Consider the following 24,186-nt stretch of genomic DNA (forward strand, 5'->3'; position numbering starts at 1 on the left):
ACCATGTATGTTACCATAAATATACACTATATATGTGTCAAGTAAAAATAAAAAACATTACACCCTCATAAGTGTATACAATTGTCAATTGGAAAACTTAAAAAAAAAAAATGACAAGAAGCTCCTTTCCTTAATATATAAAAACATAAAGAGCTCCATAAAACGGCAAAGCACATGACCAAATCGGTAACCGAAAACATACATTATGGCCAATAATAAGGGGGAAAATCTTCAAACTCATTCGTAAGAAAAGCAAAGTTAATCAACAAAAAACTGACAAATATTAAAAGTTTGACACTAGCTAGTGTTGTCAAAAAGATACAGAGATCCCCTCTCTCACAGACTACTGATATTTGGCCTTCTTTTTAAGTTAGGCAATTTATCCACCAAATTGTTAAATGTACATAATCTTCAGTCCAGTGATTTTTCCCTTCAGAATTTATGCTACATATATATATATATATATATATAATTTTTTTTTAAATTTAAGACAGAGTCTTGCTCTGTTGCCCAGGCTGGAATGCAGTGGTGGCATCTTGGCTCACCACAACCTCTGCCTCCTGCGTTTAAGCAATTCTTCCACCTCAGTCTCCTGAGTAGCTGGGATAACAGGCACCCACCATCATGTCTGGCTAATTTTTGTATTTTTAGTAGAGCTGGGGTTTCACCATGTTGGCCAAGCTAGTCTCGAACTCCTGACCTCAAGTGATCCACCTGCCTTGGCCTCCCAAAATGCTGGAATTACAGGCATAAGCCACCACACCTAGCCAGATATATTTTTAAATATGTGCAAAGGTGTACCCAAGAATATTCACGACATCATCATTTACAATAGCAAAAAAAAGGGGCTAAATATCCATAAGTAGATGACCAGTTAGAAAAATTATGATATGTCCAAATATTAGAATACTATGCAGCATAAAATGAGAAGGAATGATTTGCAAAACTGTGGAAGTTCATTTTTTTAATATTACTGAATAATATGGTGTGATCTCATTTGTGTAAAAAAATGTGTAAACATAAGCACACACATAAATGCTTGTATATGTATAGAAATTGTCTGCAAGGATATACAATGATTATACTGAATAGGAAAGGGTTGGAAAGCCTTTTTTCGATGTTATAACATTCTCTATTGCCTAAGTGTATACACCTATTATAATAAACATGAGTAAAGAAGTGAAAAATGTTGACCATAACAATTATCAGAAGGTGAGGAAAAACTAGGAAAATCCTAAAATATGGCCACTGAAACTCCAAATAATTTCAATCCACAAGGTGAAAAAGAATTCTCAGGCTGAGCGCAGTGGCTCAGGTCTATAATCCCAGCACTCTGGAGGCCAAGGCAGATGGATTTCTTGAGCTCAGAAGTTCAAGATCCGCCTGGGCAACATGGCAAAATGCTATCTCAACAAAAAAAATCACAAAAGTTAGCCAGGTAGGGTGGCCTGTGCCTGTGGTCCCAGTTACTCGGGAGGCCTGAGGTGGGTGGATCACTTGAGCCCCGCAGACAGAGGTTGCAGTGAGCCAAGATCACACCACTGTACTCCAGCCTGGGCAACAGGGCAAAAACCCTATCTCAAAAAACAAAAAAATTCTCAAAAAACAAATTTTAAAATGCACAGAGAAACTTTAGAATTTTTATGATCAGGCCAGGTACAGTGACTCACACCTGTAATCCTAGCACTTTGGGAGGCTGAGGCAAGAGGACTACTTGAGTTCAGGGGTTCAGGACCAGCCTGGGCAACATAGTCGAGACCCTGTCTCTATTAAAAAAAATTAAAAAATTAAAAATACAACAAATAGAATAATTTTTATGATCATTAAAAATTGACATGAGTATGTGCCAGCGACAGATATGTAAACTCTTTGAAAACTGTTAGATAATTTCTTTCACATTGTATGAAAGATAAAAGCATAGGTTTAATATATGCACCAACATAGGCCAACAAGAAAGGAGAGGATCATTTGCCTTCCTAACATAAAGGAAATGAGGCCTAAAAGAAGATATGCAAGTAATCTTAAGAGAAGATAATGGACCTCATCTTATAAAATTAACAATGTTATTTTCTATGTACATATGTCCATATCTACATATTATTTATAATATTTATAATAGTGATATGTTATTTATATGAATATAAAAAGAAAAGGGATTGGCCATAAATGCACACTTATACCCAACAGTTATTGTAAGTATGTGTAGTAACATGGGCATCTATCACAGGTAAAAATTAAAGATTGAGTCAACAATGCTGAATTACCTCCATTAAATATGTCAGGCAAATGCCCATCCCGCCAGATCACGTGCTTGAATTTTCAAACTGCTGATTCCTCCCTCTATCCTACAAAAGTACACAAATACAGGTTATCCCCCAAAAGAATCAGGATTAAACACAGTCTTAAGGTCAGGTAAAATTGTTACATTTAAGTGTCCTAAGTTTAACAAAATTCTTTCCATGGTAGATACTGTTAAATAAAATCAGTAACAACTAACACTTCGTCTGAGTACAATGACCCATCAATGCTAAATGATATTACAACAATGACTCAGATACAAATTGGACTTTTTCAAACTTAACTTCCAGTGAAGGATTAAGATTTATTTGAAGTCAGGACAATAACCTTGACAATCATCTTAAATATCCTAAAATAGGAAGGAAAGCACAAATGTGTTTCATTAAAATCATATTCTGACACTCTCCAACACTCAAATAGCACTATTGTCTTGATAAACTCTTACAGTAACATTTCCCTCAGCTGAAAAATTCTAAATATATTAAGGATGCAGTTTTTGAAAATACAAACATAAGCATCTTAAAAGTTCAAAGCAAAACGTATTTAATAACGCTAAAATGGTCCATCAATATTTTTTAAACATCATGCTATAATCAACCTTTTAGCAGAGACTAACACAGAAAATTAACATTCCACATTGGTACTGCATTGATACCAACCACAGATCACTTTATTCATGTAACTGAGATTTTTCCCAGGTATATTAAATGAAAGTAATGAAGACTGAAAGTTGAATTATCAGAAATAAAGAACAAGCCAAATAAAATTTTATTCAGAAACAACAGGTAAAGCATTTTATGTAACAGTCCTAATACAAGTTTAGGGATCCATAAATACCTTGCACATCAATAAAAGCCATAAATGTAAAAGCAGGGTATTTTCTAGAAATTGATAATCTCTAGAAAATAACCAAGTATATCAACTCAAGGTTGTATTTACATATGCTTTATCAAGAAACTACAAACAGTACAGTCTTTCTGATAATTTAGCATTTTCCAGTACTTAGCTAGTCAGTAGCTTTGTTATTGAGCTAGTTACAAAAAAATCTACTTTAAAATACTTTATTTCTACTAAGCTCCTAATTGCCTGCCTCAATGTTTTGCAGCCAAGCATTCAAAAGCATATATATGTCATTCCTCTCAATTATGCAAAGTTATTTTAAGTACATACTTCTATAGCAAGAGTACCAAAAGGATAATAAAAGCTATAAAACTATACTACTAAGTTAGACACTATTAAAAATGGGTAAAGTAAAGCAAAATTATGTTAAATTAAATTAGGTCTAAAGCTGCCCCTCTGGGTCGCCAACAAAACCTAACTTACTATGTAAACAAACTGCTACCTAATTTAAGAGTATATTTTTGTAACAAGTAGCTGAGTCTCAGCAAATCACAGTAGCCAAGTCTCAGCCAATTACAGACTGTCACCTGATAAGACTATGTCCATATAAGGCAAATGCCAAGAGGTAGCCAATCAAGCTATTTCTGCTTGTCATTTGCTTTTTCTGTGTATAAATACTGCCTGCCTATGTTGCTGGATGGAGCTCTCCAAACCTCTTCTGGTTCAGAGTGCTGCCTGATTTATGAATAGTTCTTTGCACGGATATGTACGCTCTGCTAAATTTGTCTAAAGTTCTTCTTTTAACAACTGTTTCTGCATCACACTGCCGCTGTTCAGTATTCTATTAGAATATTATACATTCTGTACATATATTGCTACATACATTACTATATCCAACTTTTAGAATTGCTAATTACAAGAATAAAATTGAACAGAAAAGGACACTGCAAAGCCTATATAAGGGGAAAAAATGTCTTCACATTATGCATTTTAACATTATGAGTCTTTTTAAAAGTTGATGTGAGGTATCTACTCCACAATCAGGATATTATTACACAACTCATCATGAGCTAGTAACATCTACAGACTGGACAAATGTTTTTGAAATCTTAATATTCGGTCGAACACATTTTCACAAAAAGCATACTCACCTTCTTGCATCACATTTTATTGAAAGCACTAGATTACTGCTGTCATACATCAAAGAATATAACTTAGATATGTAAAAAGAAAACAAAAATAAAATAGTGAAGCAAGAAGGAAAAGTAAACATGCATACACACAAAATAATATAACCTCAAAGTATAAATTTATAAACAGAAATTCTGGAATGTCTTTCCCACACAACCATTCCTCTACCATGTAAACCCACAATTACCCCCAAGTCACCTGTCACATAGTCTGTCTCTGGAACCCTAATTCATTTAGCATCATCTACTAATTTCATGTCTTCAAGCCTCTATCCCCCTTTCTCCTCTTCCACTCCTCTCAACCAAGAATGGGGAGAAGAGAACCTACTACGCTGGAAACTGAAACCAAGCAAATACAAAAAGGCAGATATAAAATTACTTGGACAACCACCCAAGTCAGTTCAGATCTTCCTCTTTCCTTGCCCTACTACCCCACTTCAGCAGTCAGTGAATATTCCTGCTTAGCAATTCTTTTAACATTTTACTGGTGAAATAATCTTTGATTATAAACACTTGGGCAGATATAAACAGATTAAGACTAAAAATATACAGATGTTCCTTGACTTATGATGAGGTTACATCCCAATAAGTAACAAGTTTATGCCTATAACTAAATGCCTATGCCTTTTGCATCACCATAAAGTCAAAAAATCCTAAATCAAACCACTGTAAGTAGGTAACTATTATATTTTAAAGTAGGAGTTTTATTGTATCTATGCTATCAATCAAGATAGTAGTTGTTTCCTATCAACCAATGACAGCAAATGTTAACAGATATATAATATACATAAAGACTTTTCATTTTACATGGTACAAACCTGTATACCTATATAATATTTAAAGAAATTTTCTACTAATACCAATTTGAATAATTATGGCACAGAAATAAAATACATAAATATTTTGCAGAGGCCGTTAGCTACCACCCTTCCACTATTTAGCTTTGATAGACTGGCAATGTTCCAATATACTTACTAGCAGGTGGTCCGATGTATTAATTAAGCCAACATTTTTGTCATTAATTTAGTCAACATTTTTTATCACATGATATATATTTACAACACATTAAGATTCCTAAGACACAATAAAATACCCTGGTCTCTGTCCAAAGGTATTCATAATTTAGCAAGGATGATAAGCACATACAGAGTAAATGTTTGTGATAATAATGTGATACAATTGAAGCATAAGCAATTTATCATAGAAAAGTCAAAGCAGTGAGCAATTAACTCTCCTTTTGCTACCTTTTCAAAAGAAAAGGAAGAAGGTGATCTCTTAATGTTGATTCCACATGTAAGAATATATGCAATATATAAGTAATGAATATATGCTTTGGACTCTGCTCAGTAGTGTTCCTAGGACACTACAGGTATTAACTCAATCAAAACAACAAGCCTATGAGATTGGTATTGTTATTATTCACATTTTACAGATGACAAAACTAAAAGGTTATATAATTTACCAAAGAATATGAAAGTAGTAAGAGGCAGAACCAAACTCCTTGTAAGGGTCTACAAGGCCTTACATGCACTACTGTGCTTATCCCCCACCCATCAACGACCACCTCCACCACTACCCACCCTCATCTTTCAGACCTCATTTTCTACCCTCTCCCCTTGTTCACTCCACTCCAGCAGCAGTGACCTGACCTCCTTATTGTCCCAGAATCTCCAGCATGCAGCAGAACCTACTGCACTGGCTGTTCCTCTGTCTGGAACACTCTTCCTCGAGAGATCTTTGTAACTAAATCCTTTAGCTACTACAAAGTGTTGCTAAAGTCTTGTTAATGAGGCCTCTTCCAGTCACACCATTTAAAATTGCAACATCCCACCATATACATTCAATCCCCCTTTTATCCTGTTATACATTTTGCACAGTACTGCCCACCTCCTAACATATTACACAACCGACTTATTTATGTTTTTTTTTTCTGCCCTAACTATAAGCTACACAAGAGAAAAAATTTTTGTCTGTTTTACCCACTGATATATCCCAAGTGCCTAAAACAGTGCCTTACACATAAGAGACGCAGTATTTTTTAAATTATTAGTAAAGCTGGAATTTCCTCCCAGGAAAATCAGGCTCTAGAAGCTTAACCACCATACAACACTCTCTTTCTAATTATGGAATCATAGATAACAACACTAAGGCATGCAGAAAAGTCACCCAAGGTCACATTAACCTAATAAAATGGTGAAACTTGGTCTCAAAACCAGCCTAAATGGAGTTTGGCAACATTATGTTACCCTTAGAATTTTCAGAAAAAGACTTGACTGTCTTAACAATAAAGAAATTCAACCTACTGATAAGTCTACTATGAACTTTATGAAACACGGTATCAAATGCACCATGGTAATTCTTAGCAACATAAATAGGTTAGTCCAATCTAACTTAATTTCCATTCTTTGTTTAAAAATAATGCTAGTAACAAATTTCAGAAGTACTCCTTCAGAAGAGCTACAAAAACTGCATGCACGTTGCAACAGATAGGAAGAGCTTCTTTCGTATTTTCAAATATTTCACATTTCATGTTTTCAAATATTTCACATTTCATGTAGACAGTTTCTACTGATACAATATTTTCAAAGTATATCTTTATGTTGTTTGCAGAGTATACTTTTAGCCCACCAAATTATGTTTTAACTGTCATCTTTGCCTAGAAAAGTAAGATTGCTAAAGATGAAGTTTTATGAATTAACGTAGCAAGATCCAGATAAAAGATGTGTTAGAAGAAACTCCTACAAAAATTCTGTCAAGAATATAAATTTCTAAGGCAATAAATAAAACCTTAATGTTACTCCTAAGTATGACCATCCTTTGAAAAGCCATTCATTGATAAAGAACATAGTTCTTGGTTAATTAAGGTAATCTTTCTAGAAAATCATTTTTAAAGTTTCAATGAAATGCGTAATGCTTACACATTTTAACTGTTTATACTCCCAGGAGCTCTATCAAATAAAAAGGCTACCTCTACCCTTTAAATCAAAAGCCCAAAGCAATGAAAAGATAAATTACAGCACACATGGTATAAGAATCTGAAACTAAAAATGCTTACAGTCCTTTAGCATCTTTTAACTAGAGCACATTTTACACATTATACATTTACACATTAGTCAAGTTATATTTTTAAATTAGTTCTTACTTTTATGATTTAATGAGGCTTTCTGAATGATGTTTTAAAAAGAATAAAAACTTGTTCCAGGCAAGAGATTTCTATGAATTTGTTTTGAATCTCTATAGAGTGACAATGCAAAGAACAGATGAACGTGTTCTTTAAATTTATAATAACTGCTTTGAAATTTAAAGTTATTAAGATTCCCCCTAAATAGTTACAATTTATATATTTTGAACTAAATGATATCTGAATGGCCTAATAGTATATTTTTCATAACCATATCTATCCCAAGGAGGGATGACAGCCCAGTAAATTCAAACCAACCACCCCAGAAATCACTTTTTTTTTTTTTTTTTTTTTTGAGATGTAGTCTTGCTCTGTCACCAGGCTGGAGTGTGGTGGCACGATTTCAGCTCACTGCAACATCCACCTCCCAGGTTCAAGCGATTCCCCTGCCTCAGCCTACTGCACAGCTGGGACTACAGGCACGCACCACCACGCCCGGCTGATTTTTTGTATTTTAGTAGAGATGGGGCTTCACCATGTTGGCCAGGATGTTCTTGATCTCCTGACCTCATGATCCACCTGCCTTGGCCTCCCAAACTGGTGGGATTACTGGCATGAGCCACCGTGCCTGGCCAGAAATCACCTTTCAAAAAAATTTAAAAATCAAGTCACAATCTTTAAACCTTTGCAATTAGTGTGGTTACTGCACTTAGCAGAGAAAGAAAATCCTACAAAGGAGCACTCAGATACATAGAACTTGGCTTAGCAAAATGAGTAAAATAAAGCCATCAAGTGAAAATTTTCACCTTCCCTTCATCTTTTCAAATCAACTAACCAATAAACATTCAAAGAAGAAACCAACTGTCCATCCATATTAGAAAAAGTAATGCTACAAAAGTAAGCACTGTTATAAACAATGCTACAAAAGTAAGCATTTTATAAACTTTAGACTACAAACCACTAAAGAGATAGAACGTTTAAATCTAAATCACCTGTTTCCAGAAGAAACATTCCAAAACTAACCCTATCACAGTGAGGATGCTGCACTGACAAGCAACTATGTAATCCTTTCCCAGATAACGTAAATTAATTTTTAAGGTTAGTAAGCCACAAAACTTAAGGAAACGCTGTCTAATTCTTAAATTTTTACTGAATAAACATTCATTTTGTAAACAATCATGATACATTTTGTACTATGATGATCAAGATCACCCAGGCAAACTTTGAAACAATCTTCTCAAAGATGAAACAACCATATTCTGAAAAAGTACTTTAGAGTTCACAAAGTGCTTTCACAGGTGACATTTCATTCCCCACCCTCTAAAAACTCACACACAACTACCTGGGCAAGTACTATTGTTTGTCTCAGTTCTTTAGATGATGAAACAGGTTCAAGAGGTTAAGTAACGAAGATTATACACCATCTTAGTGGCAAGACAAAGACTTCAACTAAGGCCGGGCACAGCAATTTATGCCTATAATCCCAACACTTTGGGAGGCCAAGGTGGGAGGATCACTTGAGCCCAGGAGTTTGAGACCAGCCTGGGCAACATAGTGAAACCCCATCTCTACAAAAAAAAATTTTTTTTTAATTAGCCAGGCAAGATGGTGCATGCCACCCAGATACCAGGAAGGCTGAGGTGGGAGGATTACTTGAGTCAAGGAGTTTGAGGCTGCAGTGAGCTAGGACTGCACCACTGCACTCCAGCCTGAGTAACAGAATGAGACTCTCTCCAAATCAAAAACAAAAGCCATCGACCAGATCCTCCACCTCCTAATAAATGTCTACTCTAACATAACACCACAGGTAAGGTCATTTTCAAATTAAGATATATTTAACATTACTCTTAGCAATCTTCTAGAAATCAGAAAAAAAAGTAAACATCTTTAAAGTTCAGCGTAACACAAATAGACATAAATTTTGACATGAAGATGCTATTTACAATGATAGATACATATGTATATTATCAGAGAAAACTCATCATTTTTATTACATGAAGTTATTGTAACAATGAAGGGAACCCTAGAAAAGAATATAGAAATGCCCATTTAAAAATTAAAGTTTAACACTTCATTTAACTTTGATTTTTAAAGTGTCAATTCTTTGTGATCAAAAACATGTTAAAATACTATTACAAGTAGTTAGCCAGGCATGCTGGGACACACCTGTAATCCCAGCTACTTGGGAGGCTGAGCCATGAGAATCACTTCAGCCTGGGAGGCAAAGGTTGCAGTGAGCCAACATTGTGCCACTGCACTCGACTCTGCGACACAGTGAGACTCTGTCTCAAAACAACAACAACAAGAACAAAAATACTATCACAAGTCAAAAATAACAAGAAGGAATGGAATTACTAGTTTTAATATGAAATATAATTAAATATGGTCATTTAAAAACTTATAAGTGGGCCACAAAAAGTCATACTCCATTTCCAGTACATCTTTTGATATTTTTCACCTTATTCAATGCCAGAACCAATCTGATCTACTCTGTCTAGAATACATGCCCAGAATTACCCTAGGCACTAAACACAATGTAGAGGTGTGCCTAAACATAAAAAAAAAATCATACAGTCCCTGAGCTAAGGGAATAATTTTTAATCTGATTAGGAAAACTGAGATTTGCCATAAGAATCAATTAGAGAATACTAAGAAGTAGCCGCAAAGGAGCCCAGTGATTCTGTAGTTGTTGCTGTTGTTCTTAATGATGGGGTCTCACTACATTTCCCCAGGCTGATCTCAAACTCCTGACCTCAAGTGATCCTTCCACCTCAGCTTCCCAAGTTGCTGAGATTACAGGTGTGAGCCACCGTCCCCAGCCAAAAACACTAGCTTCTATTAATGTACGGTGAACATTTTCTCATTTGGGGCCAATTTATTCTCCATTAGAAAACTAGGCAATGTAAAAGCATGACAATTTATCTTACCTTTTCCAATCTATTAATTAGAATAAATCAGTTGCATAATACAAGATTTTCAGTCTTTTTCTGAAAAATGTTTAAGAGTACTAAAATGCAGTAACATATTACGGGAACAGTTGAAACACCTTAAATACAATCTATTAAACACATCTTTGAAGAAAATGCTCAGAATTCAAAAACTCACTTTAATTAACTAAATAACAAAGTTCTGTTTATGTGTAGATGCACAGGAAAATAGTATGCATCTATTCCCTAGCAACCTCTTGAGCTGGATATGACTGACCTCACAAAAACTTTGAGGGTCAGATAGTGTGGTTTATAAGTGAAGCACGCATTTTACATAATGCTTAAAAGTAAACAAGGCTGTACATTTTAAAATAACTAAAATAATATAATTGGATTGTTTGTAATACAAAGGATAAATGCTTGAAATGGATACCCCATTTTCCATGACGTGATTATTATGCCTGTATCAAAATATCTCATGTACCCCATAAATATATAACCTACTATGTACCCACAAAAATTAAAAATTAAAAATAAATTTTAAGTTCACAAAACACATAATTATATACCATTATTTTCAATGCTGAAATAACTCGCTGGATTGAGATGATGCAGGGACTTCAACTTCCAGTTCAGACAAAATGGCCTAGATCTGTTCTCCTACTGCCACTACTCACGAAGCACAACTGTAAACCATTGAAATAACAAGCAAACGAAAATCCAAAGGTGGTAAAAAGGCAGTAAACCAAAGAGCAGCAGAGTGTTTCATGTCCTCACACCCAACAGAAGAAGACAACCCAGACCTGACATTTCCCAACCACCAATCTAGCAAAAGAAAGTAGCTCAGATAGTCAGATTCCTCCCCGAAAACAAATGGCAACAACTCTCTGATGTTGTCCTGAAAACATCAGGAGAAGGAGATCAGCTGGAAGCCCAAACGACAATAAAGACCACAGGAAGCACTCTTCTTCCTTATTTGGCCTGAGACTCTGTTTTCCACCTAGAGATGGAGAAGCAAGTAGGAGAAATTCACGGACCCAGCCATAGCAAGTGGCTCAGGTTGGGCCAAGAATCTCTTCACTTGCCTGAAGTTACCAGGACAGGGGAGAAAAGAAGAGACCAGTAGGTGGGTCCCACCATAATCCTCTCCCATCTGCAGACAATCAGAAACCCAGCATGGGGAAACCCCTTCCAGTGGGCGCTCCGGTAGGATCAAACAAACCAAGTAGACTGCAAAGTCTCTAAAAATTAAACTGCCACTGGAACCACAGCCCACTCCTAAAATAAAAATGTAAATAGGGCCCAGAGCCTCCTAAGATAACAGATAAAATGTCCATGATGTAACAAAAATACACCTAAGAAAATCACACCATAAATGAGAAAAGAAAATCAACCAAAGCCAAAATAGAAGTAAATCAGATGCTGGAATTTGACAAGAATTTTTAAGCAAAAGTTTCAACAATATATTAACAAATTCTACTTCAACAAGTGAAAAAAACACAAAACAGCCATAATAAAAATGTTTCCACAATTATACATTACCCAGAAACAAGTGAAAAAATGGAAAATCTCAGCAAAGAAACAGAAGTTGTAAGACCAGCGTGGGCAACACAGTGAGACCCCATCTCTACAAAAAATTTTTACAAATTAACTGGGCATGGTGGCACACACCTGTAGTCCCAGTTACTTGCCAGGCTAAGGTATGAAGATTGCTTGAGCCTGGGAGGTCAGAGTCAGAGTGAGCTGTGATCACACCACTGCACTCCTACCTAGAAAAAAAATTAAAAAAAATAAACAAGCAAATAAAAACTAAAAAGAAGAAAAAAGTAACTAAAAATTACAATAAATTTTTAAGGTGGGCTCAATAAAAACATAGAGATGGGCTGGGCATGGTGGCTCATGCTTGTAATCCCAGCACTTTGGAAGGCCAAGGCAGGTGGATCACTTGAGCTCAGGAGTTCAAGACCAGCCTGGGCAACATGGCGAAACACCACCTCTACAAAAAATATAAAATTAGCCAGACATGGTGGCTTTACACCTGTAGTCCCAGCTACTCAGGACGCTAAGGTAGGGGGATGACTTGAGCCTGGGAGGTGGAGGTTGCAGTGAGCCAAGATTGTGCCACTAACTACAGCCTGAGTGACAGAGCCACACCCTGTTTCAGGGGGAAAAAAAAATGGAAATGACAGGGAAGAGAATCGTTGAACTTGAGGACAGAAAATTGGAATTCACCCAATCTGAACAAGAGAAGAAAACAAACTGAAAAAAGTAGTAGCTTTAGGGTACTACAGGACAATAAAAAAAGATCCAACATTCACACAAAGTCCCAAAAAGACGAAAGAAAGAGAGTGTGGTTCAAACACTACTTGAAGAAATGATGACTGAAACATACTCAAATTTAGGGAACACTAACTTGCAGATCCAAATAGCTAAGCAAATACAAAGAGTTGATAAGCCTAATGAAATTTACGCTAACACATCATAATTAAACATTCAAAAACTAAAGACAAAAAAAAAAAAAAACCACCTTGAAAGCAGCCAGAGAGAAACAACACATTACCCATAAGGGAACACCAATTCAAATGACACCAGATTTCTCATCTCAAACCACAGAGGCCAAAAATAAAAGTGGCACAGTATTTTTCAAATATTGGAAAAAAGACAACTGCCAACTGGGACTTCTATATCCAGTGAAACTGTCCTTCAGAAATAATAAGGAAATAAAAGTATATTCTCAAATAAAGAAAAGTTTTAAAAAAAAGTCTCTAGCACATCTATCCATAAAGACTGGCTGAAGGAAATTTGCTGAACATAAAGAAAATGATTTTTTAAAAAGGAATGTCAAAATATCAAAGAAGAAACAACAGAAAGAATGGAAATATAGGTATAAACAAGACTTTTCCTTCGTTAATTTTATAAATCATATTTCATGATTGAAACAAAAGTTATAACATCATCTGATACTCAAGACAATCATATTTAAAATTGGAGAAGGTGAAAGGTAAAATAAAAGTCAGGTTTCCACACTTCTGTTGAAGTATAAACGTTGATACTAGTAGACTAAGTCACGTACGCATATAATAACCCAAACTGCCACTACAAAACCGAGATAGACTCAAAGCAACATAATAAGTCAAGATGGAATCCTAAATAAAGGTTCTAGTAATCTGCAAGAAGACAAGGAAACAAACATTCACGCACTACCAGAAAAATTCTTAATTTATATTAAACCAGAAATGTAACTATTTCTGTAGAAGATTCATCCTGGCAATGTTAACTTCACAGCAGGCTAACACTACATGGCTCACATTTCAAACACGATGGAAAAGCAGATCCATGCTTTTACATGTCTTTTTTAGTATGCAATCTTTCCCTATGACTAAAGTGTCAAGGCTCACTTTGGAGTACATTTAATAAAAACGCAAAGCACACATAGAGATTTACAATTTTAAAGACAAAAAAAAAAAGGTCCTATTATGTGGTCCCAATGAGAGGTGAAGCTAGCTGGACTTCCTGGGAAGTGGAGACTTGGAGAACTTTTCTGTCTTACAAGAGGATTGTAAAATGTACCAATCAGCGCACTGTAGCTAGCAAGAGGATTGTAAAATGCACCAATCAGCGCTCTGTAAAAACTCACCAATCAGCACTCTGTAGCTAGCAAAGAGGATTGTAAAATGCACCAATCAGCACTCTGTAAAACGCACCAATGAGTGCTTTGCAAAATGCACTAATCAGCACTCTGTAAAACGCACCAATCAGCAGAATCCTAAAAGTAGCCAATCTCAGGGAGGATTGAAAAAAGGGCATTCTGATAGCACAGAAACAGAACGTGGGAGGGGACAAATAAGGGAATAAAAGCTGGCCACCCCAGCCAGCAGCGGCAACCCACTCAGGTCCCCTTCTACACTGTGGAAGCTTTGTCCTTTTGCTCTTCACAATAAACCGTGCTACTGCTCACTCTAGGTCTGTGCCATCTTTAAGAGCTGTAACATTCACCGACTGCGAAGGTCCGTGGCTTCATTCTTGAAGTTTGAGAGACCACGAACCCACGGGCAGGAACCAACTCCGGACACACCAACAATAAACTCAAAAGTCTATGACAAATGGGGACTCTGTTGAGCTGTTTATACAAACTTTAGATTTGGTACAATTATACTGAAAGTTGGGTTCATCTGAAATGTTCAAAAAACAGTTTATGTTAATCCTCAAATGATGCTTATTATAGTTTAACAGTTCTGTTAAATGCATGCATTGAATTACTTGAGTTACCCAACTGCAGCAGCTGCTCCTAACCGTGTATGGTTAAGGACTTTAACTGGCCATCTTCCTCAAATTCTATTCCTTCTTGACCATTCCCAACAATTATCTTTATAGTGATTTTTCTGCCATTAGCCATTTTAGTAGAACCTTATATCAATTTGGAAGTGCCCATCTCACTACCACCAAACGACACGGAAGAGAATGAAGTGAAGCCCCCATGACCTAGTGGCCTGAATGTAACAAATCTTGTATCAAAAGAAGAATATCCACTTCCAAAAGATGGAAATCCACTGAATGTGGAAAAAATGACCTGTCCCTTGGCTTCCTCAGGGACCCTATTCCAAAAAAAAAGTCCTCAAAAGGGTCTTCAAAGAAGTCAAATAAAAATGGGTTCCTTCCAACAAAAAAAAATTTCCTGAAGACATCATCTGGGTTACAGAATGTGAAGCCAAACTCAAATGGACTGTCAAAATGACTTTCACTTCCTCCACCACCAGTTAATCCTTCTTTGCCATATCTGTCATAGATGTACCATCTTTCAGCATCTTACAGCACCTCACATGCCTCAGCCACTTGTTTTAATTTTCTCTCTGTTTCTTCTTTATTCTCAGGAATGTAATCTGGGTGCCACTTCAGTGCCAGTTTTCATTATGTTTTTTTAATATCCTTGGGTGAGGTAGTCTCTGCACACCTAGAACTTCATAGTAATCCAACATGTTTTAGCAGATTGTTGGAAGAGGACTGAGGATGCAGGTGGCAGGCGATGGGACACAGGGGAGGTGGGGCAGTGACCTGGATGCTCTGGGCTCCGGATCTCCTCTCAGCCTAAGTAGATTTTTTTTTAATGGCCCAATTATATGTTGCTTGCAAGAAATTTAAATTTGGCAACATAACAAAAAGCACAAGAATGGAAAGATATAACAATAAATTTTTTAAAGCAGAGTGGCTACATTAATAGCACAATCAACCAACAGGGTCTTATTGACATATGCAGAGAATATTCCACTCAATAACAGCAGAATACACATTTTTTTCAAGCACCCATGGAACATTCACCAAGGCCATAAAACAAACCTCAAAAAACTTAAAAGAACTGAAATGGTAACAGTGTATTTTCTAACCATAATCTACTCAAACTAGAAATCAGTAACAGAAAGACAATAGGAAAATCTCTAAATAGCGGAATAAACAACACACTTTTAAAAAGTCCATGGATCAAAACAGAAGTCTCAAAATTTTTAAATATACATAAAAATAAATGAAAATAAAAACAAAACACACATCAAAATACATGGGATGCAGCTAACAACAATCAGACGCACTAAATGCTTATATTAGAAACGAGGAAAGATCTAAAACCAGAAACCGAATTACCAAAAGAAACTAAAAAAGAGCAAAATGAAGCCAAAGCAAGAAGGAAGGAATTATTAAAAGAAAAAATAAAAGAGGAAAATAGAGAAAATCAATTAAGCAAAAAATTAATAAGCCTCTAGCAAAACTAACAACAACAACAACAAAAGACAAAGAGAAGACACAAAACATCAGGTATGAAACAGAGGACATCGGTACAGATCCTATAGCAATTTTAAAAGAATATAAGGGAATATTACAAACAATTTTATGCTCTTAAATTTGACACCAACTTCTCAAAACCACACTAGCAAAACATAACCAAGATGAAATAGAGAATATAAATAACCCCATAGCCATTAAATAAAACTGACTTCTAAATTTAAAAGTCCCCTCAAATGCTGCCAAAAACAAACAAAGAAACCTGCAGGCTCAGATGGCTTCACTGGTGAATTCTACCAAACATTTAATGAAGAATTAATACCAACTGTTCACAAACTCTTCCCAAAACTTGGGGAGAATATTCTTCAATTCATTTTATGAGATCAGCATTACTATTACCAACACAAGACAAAGACATCACAAGAAAAGAAAATGACAAGCCTATAACTCTTACAAATGTAGCTGCAAAAATCCTCAACAAAATACTAACAAACCAAATCTACCAACACATAGAAAGGATTATGCATGACCAATCTCAGAAATGCAAGTTGGCTTAAGATTTGAAAATCAATATAATACACCACATCAATAGAACAAAGGCCAAAAACTTTTATTTTTGGCAAATCATCTTAGATGAAGAAAAACATTTGATGAAATACAAAACCATTTACACAATAAAAACACCCAACTAGGAAAGGGAACTTCCTCAACCTGATAAAGGCCATCTATGAAAAATCAAAACTAATATCATATTTAAAAGTAAAATAATAAGTGCTTCCCCCTAAGATCAGAAATAAGACAAGGATGTCTGCTCTTGCTACTACTTCTATTCAACACTATAGTAGAGGTTCTAGCAAGGTAAATGATCTGATTTGGTTCTGTACCCCACCCAAATTTGATCTCGAATTGTAATCCCCACATGTCAGGGGAGGGACCTGTAATCCCCACATGTCAAGGGAGGGAGATGACTGGATCATAGGGACAGTTCCCCCATGCTGTTCTCAAGATAGTGAATGAGTTCTCACAAGATGTGATGGTTTCATAAGCATCTGGCATTTCCATTACTTGCACCTCTCTCTCCTGCCAACACGTGAAGAAGGTCCTTATTTCCCCTTCATCTTCTGCCATATTTGTTTCTTGAGGCCTCCTTTCAGCCAATTAAACCTATTTCCTTTATAAATTACCCAGTCTTGGGTATTTCCTTATAGCAGTGTGAGAATGGACCAATACAGTAAATTAAGCAAAAAACTGAATTAAATGACATTAATATTGGGGGAAAAAAAAACCTGTCTCTATTTCCAGATGACATATATATAGAAAACCCTATGGAATCCACTACAGCTACTAGAATAAACAAGTTCACCAACGATTTAAAATTTACAAAAATCAACTATATTTCTATACACTAGCAATGAAAAATTCAAAAATAAAATTAAGAAAATAATAAACACATAATAGCAGCAAAAAAAAAATAAAGTACTTGGTAATAAATTTAACAAAACAGGTACAAGACATGTACACTGAAAACTACAAAACACCCCTGAAAGAAATTAACAAAGACCTAAACAAACATCTAATGTTCATGGACTGAAATATTTCATATTGTTAAGATGAAAATACTTCACCAAATCACCTACTGATTCAGTGCAACTCCTATCAAAACCCCAGAATCGTTTTTTGCAGAAATGGACAAACTAATGCTAAAATTCATATGGAACTGCAAAGGACCAAGAAAATTCAAAACAATCTTGAAAGAAAAGAACAAAGTTAGAGGATGCATATATTCTGATTTTAAAACTAACAAAGCTACAGTAATCAAGACACTGTGGTACTGGCATGAAGATAAACAATAGATCAAGGAATAGAATTTAGAGTCCAGACATAAGTAACTACATTTATGGTCAATCCTTTTTGTTAAATTTTATGCTTGTTTGTTTGTTTTTTTCTGAGACAGGATCCTGCTCTGTCGCCCAGGCTGGAGTGCAGTGGCATGATCTCAGTTCACTGCAAACTCCACTCCCCAGGTTCAAGCGATTCTCCTGCCTCAGCCTCCTAATTTTATGTATTCTTTTTATAGAGGCGGGGTCTCATTATGTTGCCCAGGCTGGACTCGAACTCCTGGGCTCAAAGATCCTCCTATCTCAGCCTCCCAAATAGCTGAGGCTACAGGAGTGTGCCCACTGCACCAGGCTGAGTCAACCAATTTTTTGACACCAAGACAATTAGGTAGAGAAACAAGTTTTTTCAACAAACCAGTGCTAGAACCAAAGAATATCTACATGCAAAAGAATGAAATTGGATACCTTCATCATTCCATATATAAACATTAACTCTAAATAGATTGAAGACCTGGCTCAGTGGCTCATGCCTGTAATCCCAGCTAACGCAGGTGGATTATTTGAGCCCAGGAGCTTGAGACCAGCCTGGGCAAGGTTGTCTCTCCAAAAAAAAAAAAAAAAAAATTGATTTAAAAAATTAAAAAATTAAAATTAAAAAAAATTTTTTTCTACAAAAAAAAAATTGTTGTTTCTACAAAAAAAAAAAAAACAACAAAAATTAGCTGGGCATGGTGGCACGTGCCATAGTCCCAGCTACTCAGTAGGCTGCAGCTGGAGGATTGCTTGAGCCTGGGAGATCAAGGCTGCAGTGAGCTTTGATCGTGCCACTGCACTCCAGCCTGGGTGACAGAGCAAGACCCTGTCTCTAAGGAAAAAAAAAAAAAATAGGTAAATGAATTAAAGACCTATAAGTAACAGTTAAAGCTATAAAACTGTCAGAAGAAAAGTCTGGTGTGGTGGCACATACCTGTAGTCCCAGCTAGTCAGAAGGCTAAGACAGGAGGATCACTCAGGCCTGAGAGGTCAAAGCTGCAGTGAGCTGTGATAGCACCACTGCACTTCAGCCCAGGCAAAAAAGCAAGACCCCGTCTCAATTAAAAAAAAAAAAAAAGCTATACAACAGCAATAGCATCAAAAAGAATACTTAAATAAACTTAACTAAGGAGGCAAAAGACTTGTACACACCGAAAACTACAAAACACTGATGAAAGAAATTAAAGACACAAATAAATGGAAACATATCCCATGTTCATGGATTAGAAGACTTAATGTTAAAATGTCCACACTACTCACAGTGATGTACAGATTCAATAAATCTCAATGAAAATCCCAATGGCATTTTTTACAGGAACACAAAAACAATCCTAAAACCCAAAGAGAACCACAAAAGCCCCCGAATGTAGCCAAAACAATCTTGAAAAAGAACAACAAAGTTAAAGGCCTCACACTTCCTGATTTCAAAACATATTAAAACAGTATGGTACTGGCATAAAAACAAGACATACAGACCAATGGAACAGAACAGAAAGCCCAGAAATAAACCCAGGCATACAGAGGCAACTGATCTTCAAGAAAGGTGCCAAGAATCTACAACGGGAAAAGAACAGTCTCTTCAATAAATGGTACTGGGAAATCTGGGCAGCTACATGAAAAAGAATTGAAGTTTGACCCTCATTTTACACCATACATAAAAGTCAACTCAAAATAGATTAGAAACTTTAATAAGAGCTGAAACTGTAAAACTCCTAGAAAAAACATGGAAGAAAAGGTTCATGACACAGCTATAATTTCTAGGATTTGACACCAAAAGCACGGGCAACAAGCGTAAAAACAGACAAATGAGATTACATCAAGCTAAAAAGCTTCTACAGAGCAAAGAGATCAATCAACAGAGCAACCAGGCACCTTACGGAATGGGAAAAAATATTTGCAACTACACATCTGCTAAGGGGCTAAAATCCACAATATATAAGGAACTCCTACAACTCAATAGCAAAAAATAACAAATAGCCTGCATTTTAAATGGGCAAAGGACCTGAAAAAATATTTATTCAAAGACAACATATAAAAGGCCAAAAGGTATATAAGCAGATGCTCACCATCAGTAATCATCAGGAATATGCAAATCAAAACCACAATGAGCTACCATCTCACACCAGTGAGAATGGCTATTATTAAAATCAAAAACTAACAGACATTGGTGAGGCTGTGAAGAAAACGGAACACTTAAATATTGCTGGTGGAAATGTAAATTAGTTCAGCCACTGTGGAAAACAGTTTGGAGATTTCTCAAAAAACTTAAAACTGGCGAGATGTGGTGGTTTACACCTGTAATCCCAGCACTTTGGGAGGCTGAGGCGGGAGGATCACTTGAGTCCAGGAGTTTGAGGCTGCAGTGAGCTATGATCTCACCAACTGCACTACAGCTCAGATGACAGAGCCAGACCCTGTCTCAAAAAAACAAACAAACTTAAAACAGCACTACTATTCGACCCCAAAATCCCATTACTGGGTGTATATCCAAAAGAAAGAAATCATTATACCAAAAAGATACATGAACTTGTATGAACAACCATTATCCAAAAATAAAAATAACAAGTATTGACAAGGATGGAGAAAGTGTAAACTCTGCATACTGTTCATAGGAACGTAAAATGGTGCAGATACTTTTTTTTTTTTTTTAAAGTTCAGAGGTTCCTCACAAAACTAAAAAAAGAACTACTATACGTTCCAGAAATCCCACTTCTGCATATTTATCCAAAAGAATTGATAATGGGTTTTGGGTTTTGTTTTGTGTTTTGTTTTTTTTGAGATAGAGTCTCACTCTGTCACCCAGTGATGCAGTGGCGTGGCACAATCTCGGCTTACTGCAACCTCCATCTCCCGGGTTCAAGTGACTCTCCCACCTCAGACTCCCAAGTAGCTGAGACTACAGGCATGCGTCACCAGGCCCAGCTAATTTTTTTGTATTTTTATTAGAGATGGGGTTTCACCATGGTGGCCACGCAGGTCTCAAACTCCTGACCTCAAATGACCCGCCCGCCCTGGCCTCAGCTTCCCCAGGTGCTAGGATAACAGGCGTGAGCCACCACCATGGATTTCTGAGGAAATATTCACACTTATGTTCACTACAGCAGTGGTCTCCAACCTTTTTAGCACCAGGGACTGGTTTCATGGAAGACATTTTTTCAATGGATCAGGGATGGTTTCAGGATGAAACTGTTCCACCTTAGATCATCAGGCATTAGATTCTCAAAAGGAGCATGTAAAATAGATTCCGCTGTTAACAATAGGCTTCATGCTCCCAAGAGAATCTAAGAGAATCTGACACCACTGCTGATTTGACACTAGGCAGAGCTCAGGCAGTAATGCTCACTGACCTGCCGCTCACTTCCTGCTGCGCAGCCCAATCTGTAACAGGCCTCGGACTGGCAGCGGTCCATATGTGTATACATACACACAGTGGAACATTATTCATCCTAAAAGAAGGAAATTCTGTAACGTTGACAACATGGATGAACCTTAAGAATGTAAGTGAAACAAGCCAGTCACAGGAGGCCAAATACTGTATGATTCCACTTTTATGAGGGATCTAAGATAAAGTAGTCAATCTCATAGGAGCAGAAAGTAAAACAATGGTTGTCAGGGGATGACGGGAGGTAGAAATGAGGAGTTGAGGCTGGGTGTGGTGGTCCACACCTGTAATCCCAGCACTTTGAGTGACCAAGGTGGGAGGATCGCTTGAGGCCAAGAGGTCAAGACTACAGTGAGCTGTGATCGCACCACTCCACTCTAGCCTGGGCAACAGAATGAGACCCAGTCTCTACAAAAATAATAGAAAATTTTAAAATTAGCCAGGCATGGTGGCAGGCGCCTGTAGTCCTAGCTACTCAGAAGGCTGAGGTCAGAGGCTCGTTTAAGCTCAGGAGGTTGAGACTGCAATCCGTTACTGCGCCACTGCACTCCGACCTGGGCCACAGAGTGAGACCATGTTTCAAAAAAAAAAATGAGCAGTTGCTATTCAATGGGTGTTGTTTAAGCTATCCAAAATGAAAACATTCTAGAGATCTGCTGTACAACATTGTGCTTATAGTTAACAATACTGTATTACACACTTAGAAATTTGTTAAAAGGGTAGATCTCATGTTATGTATTTTTTATTACAATAAGAAAATTTTAACTGTTATGCTTCAAAAGACACTATCAAGAAAGTGAAAACAACCCACAGAATTGGAGAAGATATCTGCAAATCATTTAACTGATAAGTCTAATATCCAGAACATATAAAGAACTCTTAAAACCCAACAATAAAAAGACAACCCAACTAAAAAACAGGCAAAAGATCTGAAGACATTTCTCCAAAAAATACATACAAACGGCCAATAAGCAGAAGAAATGATGCTCCACAGCATTAGCCAACAGAGACACGCTAATGAAACCATGAAATACCGCTTCACACCCACCATTATAGCTATAATCAAAAAGCCACTAAGAAGTGTTATCGAGGATATGGGGAAACTGGAACCCTCATATACTGCTGATAGAAATGTAAAATGGTAAAGCTGTTTTGAAACATAGTCTGGAAGTTACTCAAATGGTTAAACAGAGGTACCACATGACTCAGCAATTTTTCACTCCTAGAAACACATATACACAAAAGAAATTAAAACAAATGTTCACATAAAAACTTGCACATGGACATTCACAGCAGCATTACTCATAATGGCCAAAAAAAAAAAAAAAAAAAGTGGAAACAACCCAACAACTGATGAATGGATACCGAAAAAATGTGGTAAGCCCATATAATAGATTACTATTCAGCAATAAAAAGGAATCAACTGCTGACACATGCTACATCATGTAACATTACACTAAGTAAAAGAAGCCAGACATAAAAGACCATCTACTTTACGATTCCATTCATATGAAATGTCCAGGCAAAGTCCTAGAGACTGAAAGTAGACTAGTAGTTGCCAGGGACCGGGAGGAACAGGGAATGGAAATTGACTGCTAATGGGTAGTTTCTTTTTAGGGTGATGAAAATGTTCTAAAATTGATTATGGTGATGGCTGTACGACTGTGTAAATACGCTGAAAACAACTGAACTGTACAGCTTAAGTGGGTGAATTGTATGGTATACAAGTTATACCTCAATGACACTGTTTAAGAAAAACTATACGATGGCTAGAATTTGCTTCAAAAATAATATGGAAGATCTAAGTAAATGGAGAACTATCCTGTGGTCATGGACTGAAGGACCTCCATACATAAAAAAAAAATCTTCTCGAATTCAACTATAGGTTTATTCAATTCCTATCAAACTCCCAGCAAGATTTTTGTTGTAGATACAGATGTGATTATTCTAAAATTTATATGGAAAGGCAACAAAACCAGAAGAGCTAAAACAATCTTGACAGAGAAGAATGAAGTGAGAGGAGGCACTCTACTCGATAAGACTTACTATAAAGCCATAATAATCAAGACAGCGTGGTACTGGAGGGAAGACAGACACACATATCAATGGAAGAGAACAGAGAACCCCAAAACAGACCAACACAAGTATGTTCAACTGATTTTTGGACAGTTTGGAAGTTTCTTAAGTAACTAAACATGTACTTGCCATACAACCCAGCAATCCCACTTTTGGGCACTTACCTCAGAGAAACGAAAACTTTTGTTTACAAAAAACCCTGTACACAAATGTTCATAACCTCTTTATTCATAATAACAAAATACTGCAACATACTAAAAGTTCTTCAACAAGTGAATGGCTAAACAAAGTATGTATACAAAGCATACATACATAAACAAAGTACGTCATTCTGGAAAGAACGAAACTATGGATAGTAAACAGTTTGCCAGGGTACAAGGAGTGTTGCAATGGGATGGGAATATAAAGGGATAGCAAGAGGAGTTTCCTTTGTGATGATGCAATAGTTCTGGATCTTGGTCTTGGTGGTAGTTACATGAATTTATATATGGGATAAAACTGCTAGAACCGTAAACACACAAAAATGAGTGCAGGGTTAAAAAACAGTGAAAATGACATAAATTCTGTAGTGTGGTTAGCAGTAATATACCAATGCCAATTTCCTAGTTTTGATGTCTTACTAGAACTGTATTAAGATGTCTAGGTGAAGGGTACACAAGACTCTGTACTAATTCTACTGTTTCGCCATATTTCCCAGGCTGTTCTTGAA

The 24,186-nt window shown here is 36.4% G+C and overlaps 1 protein-coding gene and 1 pseudogene across 5 annotated transcripts in view; both read right to left on the reverse strand.

Annotated features, from left to right (window-relative positions):
- The window catches only part of ZNF148 (zinc finger protein 148), a 147,768-nt gene that overhangs the window by 101,480 nt on the left and 22,102 nt on the right, over nucleotides 1–24,186 (reverse strand). For all 5 annotated transcript variants that reach the window (XM_007985531.3, XM_007985532.3, XM_073009797.1 and 2 more), the window contains one exon: nucleotides 2,265–2,345. The gene's annotated coding sequence lies outside the window, so the exon portion shown is untranslated. The remainder of the gene's footprint in view (nucleotides 1–2,264; nucleotides 2,346–24,186) is intronic.
- Nucleotides 2,354–18,570, reverse strand: LOC140709822 (dnaJ homolog subfamily B member 6 pseudogene; annotated as a pseudogene).

The sequence above is a fragment of the Chlorocebus sabaeus genome, chromosome 22 (genome assembly GCF_047675955.1).
Source record: "Chlorocebus sabaeus isolate Y175 chromosome 22, mChlSab1.0.hap1, whole genome shotgun sequence".
Lineage (NCBI taxonomy): Eukaryota > Metazoa > Chordata > Mammalia > Primates > Cercopithecidae > Chlorocebus > Chlorocebus sabaeus.